The sequence below is a fragment of the Pocillopora verrucosa genome, chromosome 1 (assembly GCF_036669915.1).
Source record: "Pocillopora verrucosa isolate sample1 chromosome 1, ASM3666991v2, whole genome shotgun sequence".
In the NCBI taxonomy this organism is placed as follows: domain Eukaryota; kingdom Metazoa; phylum Cnidaria; class Anthozoa; order Scleractinia; family Pocilloporidae; genus Pocillopora; species Pocillopora verrucosa.
This window is the reverse complement of record NC_089312.1, coordinates 20845319-20854319: the sequence shown is the minus strand read 5'-3', so window position 1 is coordinate 20854319 and position 9001 is coordinate 20845319. Positions and strand designations below refer to the sequence as shown.

Genomic DNA, 9001 nt, shown 5'->3' with positions numbered 1-9001 from the left:
AACTTCTGGTTGCATTATCCTTTCATCAACAAGCGCATGAAAACTTCTCCAGTCTTGTGCGTGTATTGTAGAGGTAAATGATTTGTTTTTTTGTGTAGGAAGATATTTCAGTTAACCAATTGCAACATATCGAGGAAAGAAAACTATGTTTTAAGGATATGGTTTTTAGAGACAATGGTTATTATGCATGTTTCAAACTTTGGCGACTCACATTTGATAGCGCCGGAACAATTCAACCTTGTCACAATCTTGGACAGTGGACTAGGAAGCCAATTTCTCCGTTCTATATCAAACATATTGTCAAGCAAGAGGATGATAACGAAACAAAAAATCAGGGTAAATGTTTTGGGTCAAAAGCCAAAACTCCCAGAGTTAGCAATTCTACGAAAATGTTATCGGCTTACAGTAAACACAGAACACAGTTTCAACAATTTAACCTATATTCCTCGTGGCCGAGAAATATCTCACCTGAAGACCCAGCAGAAATAAGAGCGGGAAAAACTGAAACAAGAAATCTGCTGTGAAAAATCCCATTTACACAGCGTATATTTTTTTGCATTGTTCTGATTAATGATTTTATCAACTTTTGTTTCTTTTCAGTTAAATTATAATCATTTCGTTTCGCCAGTTTTGCATTGATTATGTTAGAGTAAAAGTCAGAGAATTTCAATATGGTGTGACTGCTACGTGTTATCATTTATGCGAGGAAATCCGTTAACATGTCAACTTATTTACGCTCACCCTTTGTTACAAAGAATATATATAAATAAATGTCGACTGTTTTTCCGATTACAGGTATGAACCAGGTCAAACAAACAACGAAGGCAGACCGTCCTTAACCCCTTTACGCCATTGTAAAGTCTGTAAAACGGGGTCTGTTTTGCCCAAGTCTCTACACTAAAGTATCTCTTAACAATTGCCTATGTTGTCTTACTAATAACAGCGAGTATAGGAAAAACCATCCTGGTTTTTTTTACATTCTGCGTCCTAGATGCAAAAGTACAGCTCAAATGACCTTTAACTATCTTATCATGAATATGGCCGTTGGGAGAATTAGTATTGGAGTCTTCAGCTCCAGCAATATTAGCAGTTTCCTTCACTTTTGTTGGGTCATAGTTGGATTTCAGGGCCTATTTGCGAGAAGTTCTCTGCAAAATGGTTCCTTTTGTTCTCACTATGTTCTATTTATTTGTCAATATGGACCTTAGTGGTTATGTCTGTGGATCGATACTTTTCAAATTTCTCAATTCCTCCAAGAAACCAATGAAGGTAGGTAAAAGTTAGTAAAAAGAAGCATCGTCTCAGTCTGGTTCATCGCTGCCATGGCTGCTTCTCCATACCTATATAAGATGCAATTAAGAGAGACAAATGATAAATCTGAGTGTCGTTCTCTTGGAGTTGAAGATCTTGAAATGCATTATTTATGAGTAGAGGTGAAGAGATAGTCAAGTTTGTTTTAACGTACGTTATTCCTTTATTTGTAATAGGGACAATGAATATCATAATCGGCCGTACTCTAAGTAGCTTGAAACCAATCAATGACTGTTAAATACAAGCGAAGAGAGCCAAACGTAATCGAAAGATTGACAAACTTTTAGTTTCAATTGTTTCGTTATTCGCCTTTTGTTGGGTATTTGCCCATGTAAACCATCTTTTGTCTGCTTTCGATATTGTTAACTATTGTAATCTTCCCGCTGCTGTTCCCTTTTTCTTCTTCTGGATTTCCCATTTAAATGCAGCTGGTAATCCCATAATAGTGCTGTATTCAATAGAAGCCTTCAAAAAGGATTCAGGAAAACAGGGAAGAAAGGAGGTAGAAGGAGTTCATCCAAAAGAAAAGTATGAAACATGCAGCCGTCAAAAGAGGAGTTCCTTGTAGGGTTTTAAAGAACTCTGGTTCGCAAAAAGTCTTTAAAATCAAGTGCAAAAAAAGAGTTGGATAGCTCGATAATAACGAAAAGTAAGCTATGAGTATGCTATTATATATCTGACGACTTTCAAAATAGCTTTTTCATTTTCACTCTAATTTAATGATGCTATGATATCTGGTAGCAATTATCAACGTTAAGAATACATAACTTGGGAAACCAACTCTCTCTCGCAGCTCCTATCTTTGTTACTCGTCATTCGTGATTCTAGTCAAAACTTTACTACAAATCTTCTTCCCACAATCACCGTTTTTACGATGTGAATACCAGTTTCAATCTGTAAACCTAGAGTTAAAGTAGTGGAGGCCTACTTTCTCCTGTCTAAGAAAAGGCTCATTTCTTGCTTCTCTGTCCAGGAATACTTATAGTTGCGACGAAGAATTCCCTTCTATTTGTTCATTATGTTCATTTTTTGAGGCTGTGAGATTCGTTTTCTGAGCACTCCAGAGATTCGTGGGGCTAAAATATTAATTGAGCACTTAAATTGTCACCCACTTCCCCATTTTCAGCCACACAAATTAATTGTTGTCCTTAAAAAAGAAAAATATGGAAAGTTGATTGAACAAATTAAAACCAGTTTTTGCATCTCAAAAGTGTATGCGTGGTACCGAAAAACATCTTGCTGGAGAAAATCTGCACCTTGGACATCCAACCAAAAGCAACTTCACAACGCTAAGAGAGAATAAAAAGCCGCTCCATTTTTACTGCACATCGACTCACTTCTTTAACTTTAATAACAACTGTTTCCCAAATTTTTAGATATTCTTAATATTTTGCTGTATTAGATTGAATCCGTATTTAAATTACAGATGAACGTGTACTATGAAATATTCTCCTGCCCTTTGAAGTTACTTTAACTCCATTTGGCTCACACATAAAGGTCTGTCATAATCATGTAGTAAGTGGATGACTCTTTAGCTACCGTGTCAGCCATGCTGGCATAATGTTTAATTATCTTAGCTTGACAATCACTAAATTTGCTTTTTAAGTCGTAGCACTTGTTCAGTTTCTCTGCATCACCACAGATCTTGTGATCGTTCATCAACAAAGTCACATAATACAGCACGCACTGCTTGTGGACACTCACTGCACACTCTTCGAAACTATCAAAACTCTGTCAAAGAAAGGAGATGATTGCAAGAAAAAATTAAGAAAGATCAGGAAAGTGAACTTTGGTAGAATGATATATATTATGTGAGCTCATCATTTCGATAGCCTGATTTCATCATTTTTACATACATTTTGAATTTACAGGTGATTCCAGAAATCTGATTGGTTCTTAGCAGTGATGTTTGTTCAGACACCGAACCACTTTTTGCTTTGAATGAATTATTTTCTTTTTCGGGGGCCAATCATATGATGAAACACTTAAACACAACAGCTTATCTGATTGAAAGCTTCTTCCAAGTAACCCAAATTTCCGGATAATATTGTTACTGACCAAAACCCTACATTGGGGCGATTTCAGCGTTGGAAAAAGATTATAATCTCTTGACTAAATTAATTACCAAGGTGTATCAAATATTCCTGAATTGAAGACACTTTTATGAGTTAGCTAAAGGTTTCCAACTTTATCCAGCTCGTCTTAACTCCTGCAAGGGCTTCCTTACATAATTCATGGAATTATCAGGAGTCTGCCTGACTTTATTGAAAGTAAAGTCATAAATAAGTTGTTTCGTTACCAAACTTTGTAACACAAATGAGCTCATTACCGACATCGTCCAGTTGGCGATGGGTTTTAGCGACATCTACAAGAGAGGAAAAATGAAAAGCAACAATGGCTATGTACAATCAAAATTCATGTCAAGTTGTTTTGTTGAAGTGTTTTTTAATAATTTAAAACAATAATAGGCAAAATGTTTCGACCTTGCACAAATGATGCCAGGTTTGAATCGTCATTAGGTGGTAGACTTTTTACCGGAACCCAAAACTTAACATGCTCTACTTTTAATTCCAACTGATTCCTCCCAGAATTAAATTAGCTTTGAAATTAAAGGGTTTTTCAGATTTTTGTTGGTTTTACGACATCCAATCGGAAACTGATAGGTAAACAGACCAATTCATCTATAGTTTTAACCAACCTGTATCCTGCACCACCCTCTTGAGATTTTCGTATCTAATATCCTTGCAGATGTTTAAAGTCTTGTCCATCATAGCCATCTGCGCCATCCAATAACGGAACTTTTCAATCAGTTCGCCACCACAGTTAGGATTACTGGCAAGACATGTGACCATTTTCTGAGAGAAAAAGTGATTAAAACAAAGACTTTGCAGCGCCTTAGGTAACTTCTTCTCATATCCAAGAAGCGCTAGTGTGTAGGTGACTACAAAATATTCATAGAACTTTTCAAAATAGAGCTTTAATTATACCTGCCGTACGCGCCCCCTTTCGCATAAAATTTTGAAGACAGAAAGTAACGACGGTATGTAGAAAATAGAATGAAACAGAAGAGGGAAACAGAAAGAAAAATGAATAAAACGAATGAACAACTGGAATTTAAATGAATGAATGTTGATACTTTAGGCTTACAAAATATGCTGACGAAACTGACTTATCATACTTGCAATCTGTAGCAGTGACCCTCTTCTCCTTTAGAACTGCTTCTCAGAGCTTCTTGGTAAACTGCTTTACACCGATTTAACAAAACAATCTGACACTGTTCGGTATTGTAGCTGCCACTATAACTAACATGATGAGCGAGCTAGGTATCATCCAATCCTGTTAACCATCTTTTTAAGGATGGAGTTATACACAGAAATGTTGTGGTTGAGATCTATGAAAAGAAAGATAATAAGAAAGAAATAACCAAACCAATGCCTTTGACAGGATTCAGATGAAGAATTCAGCCAAAATTTTGTTGTTACAACCCTTGTCAACCCTTCCACCGGTAAGATCTTGATATGAATTCTTCTTCACATTGTCACTCATACTTTTCATGTTATTCCAGAACCAAGAAATTAACTTCACTTTACATCAAACTACGTCTGTATTTCGACATTCATCTTAATTCATAATCCCTCGCTGCAAAAAATGTTTCGATTGTGCCGGCAGAAATTCCTCTTTGGTTGCTCTTGGCATTAAAAGGGTTGGTCCTCCTCATCCTGGAAAGCCTTCTTTCATCTTTAGCCTATGTCCTCCATTTTGAAGTCATCAAAATCATAGGTCTAGGCCGCCTTAGAAAGTCATTTGTAGGTGATAGCAAACGACTTAAATACTTTGACGCTGCTACAACTTTAGTCAGAAATTATATTCTTACGTGGGCTTTTCAAGAACCCCCTTCTTAGAAGCAATTTGAAACCAACTACATTTTATCTGAGTATTTCCAGGACTCTTATCGGCATTGTATTGGGAGTGCTGTTGACTATGTGTCAATTTTCAACCTTTCTGTCGGTGTAAGTGTCCATAGAACTTCTTAAGAGTTGTAATTCTCTCTTCAGCTCATAGTTAAACCCAATTTGTCGCGAAAGCTGGAACTATTTTGTCTGTCCGTCGATCAAGGCGAAGGATTATGGACTAAATTCTTTATCCATCGATATCGTAGATATTTCTATTTTTTATGCATATTGACAAAGGGAAGAGAATAAAACAACCTTAAAAAAAATTGTACTTGGCATTCAAAACTACTTTCTTGATAAACTCGAAAAGCATTTGCCAAAAAAATCTTCAAGTAATAATTGGTATCTTGCCTCAGCGCGTCAGAGCAAACTGCACATTTCCATTTGTGTTAAGAAAAGTTCCAATTTTTATACATTAGATACCAAAAGTTAAAAGATCGAACTATTTATGTTCATTCTAGGTAACAATCAAAGTTTATCAAAACAAACTTTCATGTTATCCACTGGAAGAGTCATTTTTCATGTCAGAATTAAATCTGCCGCATGATGACAAGTGTTCGAACGAGTGACATTATTATAATTGCTACACCGTCTCTTACCTGTAACTTTGCTGCCCTCTACTGAAGAGATCTCTCTGCCCTTCAAAAAATATTCGACGAAGTGATTAATCAGGCAGGACCAAAAGCTCAAAGAATCTACCTAAGTTACGATTCTTTTTAATTAAAATCTTAATCGTACAATTTGTGATAAAAGTTTGCGCAAGGGACCAGTTCCACTGTAAGGTTATAAAGGGTTTTGCGCCGATTTGCGACGGTAAACGGGATCTATTGGGGAGGCCGTGACAAGTTAATGAAAAATCGTCCCTGTTCCCAAAGGTGAAACAGAAAGTTCGGGTTTCTGCCCCTTTTCAAGCGTTCAAGATGTAAGGGTCCTTCTCCACAAAAAGGCGTCAATATTTGTTTCATTGTAACTATTGAATTTAAGAGCGAAATAAGTATCTCTTAATTAAATACAGATGCTCCTGCTTGTTTGCTTTGTTTTGTTTTGTCTTTATAGAGAAAGTTCTGAAAGCGCTATTGCTTTTCACATTTTCATTTTGTAAGTCGAAATATAGTTTCCTCCTTTCCAGGTTAAACACGAAACCTGCCTTGTTTTCCTCGTTTTTATTTTTTGTCCATGGGCAGAGTAGCGGAGAAATAAAGAAAATAAAAAAATAAATGTGATTTTCAATCAAAATTGCACGCAAATGGTGAAACTAAATAGAGATTTTAAGAAGGAAATTAAACCAAATAACAAAGCGAGCAAATGAGAACGATAAGAAATATGTAATAAAAATGAGCGATGATTACTTCCGAGTATGTTGAGAGGGAGCGAATCGTCAACAGTTTATATAGAGTTGTTATGTTATCTTCGCTCAGTTCAAAAGGATGTTTTTGGTTCATAGAAATAAAAATTACGAGGACAATTAAAAGCAATCATTAGTGTTTCTACAACTGAAAACTGACTTTTCACTTTCTTCCGGAGTAACTTAAAGATTGACAGATAAAGAGGTTATTACTTTCATTTAGCTAGATTGCTGCTTTACTCAAAGTTCTCTTCCTTATTTTACAAAATTCATTATCTTGGCGATCGCGACCATTGAATGTGACATAATTCTTTCTTCTTGGACAAGGAGGGTCATTTTCAAAGCTTTTCACTCGCTTTGAAAAAATTTGATGCCGACAGAAACTTCTGCGCGAGGTACGCTTGAACTCTATAACATCATGAACGAGACTGAATTAGAGCTGACACCAGTTTTTTATCAGAAGAATTTAGAAAAGCTGAGCGAAGCCCGTAACTACTTTTTTCCAGTCGTCAATAAGCCGGAAAGGAAAAAATGAATCGATCATAATTTAAATTAAACTTGAATAATGGTGATATGAGAAAGGAAAGAAGAACTAGCAACGAAGCGCTCTAGAGGACCCCACTAACTCAAAACGTATGCAAATTGTTTCATTGAGGTTTATGGACCTGGCTGTTTCCATTAACGCTAAAAAGAGCAGCTCACGTCAACAAATCGACCCCACGTTTTTAAGAAAAGTAGGTTTTCCTTTTTTCTGTGACAAGCGGTAAACACCATATCCACAAAAAACAAGGTTGATTGGCTGTTGAAGAACCTGTATTGGTCTATAAAACCAGCAGTTTATGCAGGTGCTTGTAGATACAATAAAGTGTCAAGCACTGTACGAGGTACTGAACAAATATCCTCGTTAGCATACGAGCGCCATGCTGAGAAAATCTGCACTCTCATTGGTAACGTGGCAATCATTTGCAGACCGACAGAAGAGCCGTTTTCACGTTCCTACTTTTATGCACTGATTATTACTTTGATGGAGAAGCAAATGGACCGTTAAATTTTCATATCCTACACGTTTAAACGTGGAGGGCCTTTTTCTGAACCCCACGTTTTGCTCGGAATCTCGACTACTGAATTGATGTTCTTCCTTAAGGCTTGTAGCACACGCGATATGAATCCCACTGAATAGTTATTCCTTACCTTTTGTTGGTAGTTGATGGTGTGTGTTCGTTTTTTATAAAAAAAAAAAGAGTACGATGGAATTACAGACATTGTCGTTCTTCCGTATCCAATTTTCTTGGGAATAACTGCGTCCCGAATGTTGACAAAAGTTGGCTTTTGACTTGCGTCCTCGTTATTCAGATATCAACTATGCTTACCTTAAACAATAGAAAAGTCCTACGGGTTGACAAGTGAAGAAAAATTTTCTTCCCAGCTATTATTTGGAGAATATACCGATTCTATTTCGCTTAATACGAATTTCGTGTTTTTCTTGTCAGCTCTTAAGGTATTTCGCTCACTCAGTATCGTCCGACAAGGAAAAACGGGAGTAAACGTTCAGCTGACGTAAGAGAGAAATCAATGTTGTTCGGCTAACATCCGGGATCCCGATCGAGAAAAATGTAAGCGCTTTTCAATGATTTAGTGGTAATATGTAATGCTGACCACACATGAATTAGCCTTTTTATTTGTTGCGATGCTCAGTAGAATTAAAATACTGCTCAAAGGCAATCACAAAACTGCCACGGCGAATCTAATGTTGTGGCCGGTCGCAGATCGCGGGTCGCGGGTAAATTGTCGCGGGTCGCGGGTAAAGCTAACGTGGTGAACTCAAGCGAAGTTTTTTGGATCAAGCTGACGGCTACTCTATGAGTAAGCCACCCTGTTTTGAATTTTAATTGTGGTTTCAGATTTTGACAATTTTTTTGCCACAATACTGCTGTGAGGTTGTAAATCAGTTTAAGATCAGTATGCTGCTGACACAAGTCATACTCGGGCAAAAGTAAAGTATAGTTTCGGTGGTCCTACCTTTTAAACAAAGAGTGCAAAACTTCAATTTTGTCCATATCCCGCCGCTTTAGGATATTACGGGCACTTTGAAGCAGCTACTAACGTAAGCAGCGCCTAGGTAGTGATAATTAGTTGTGCAACAGGTGTTTTGTAAATACTTATATTGTTTAAATGCTCTGCTTAGGGAATTTATAGGATGGAGACTTTTGCAGCGTGGAAATGATGACATGACATGGATTAGTTTGATTTTTTTTAAATCATCAGCCATAACTTGCTATTACGGTTGTTACTTTTATATTCGTCTGTTTTGCGCGGTAGAGTTACTGTACTCAAGAGAATATCTCGCCGTACACCGGTTTAAATACTTTTTCGCTGGCTGATCTGGATAAAA

The 9001-nt window shown here is 36.8% G+C and overlaps 1 pseudogene; it reads right to left on the bottom strand.

Moving 5' to 3' along the window:
- Nucleotides 1-2776: 2776 nt before the first annotated feature.
- On the bottom strand, nt 2777-5780 carry LOC136276737 (uncharacterized; annotated as a pseudogene).
- Between the last annotated feature and the right edge of the window lie 3221 nt (nt 5781-9001).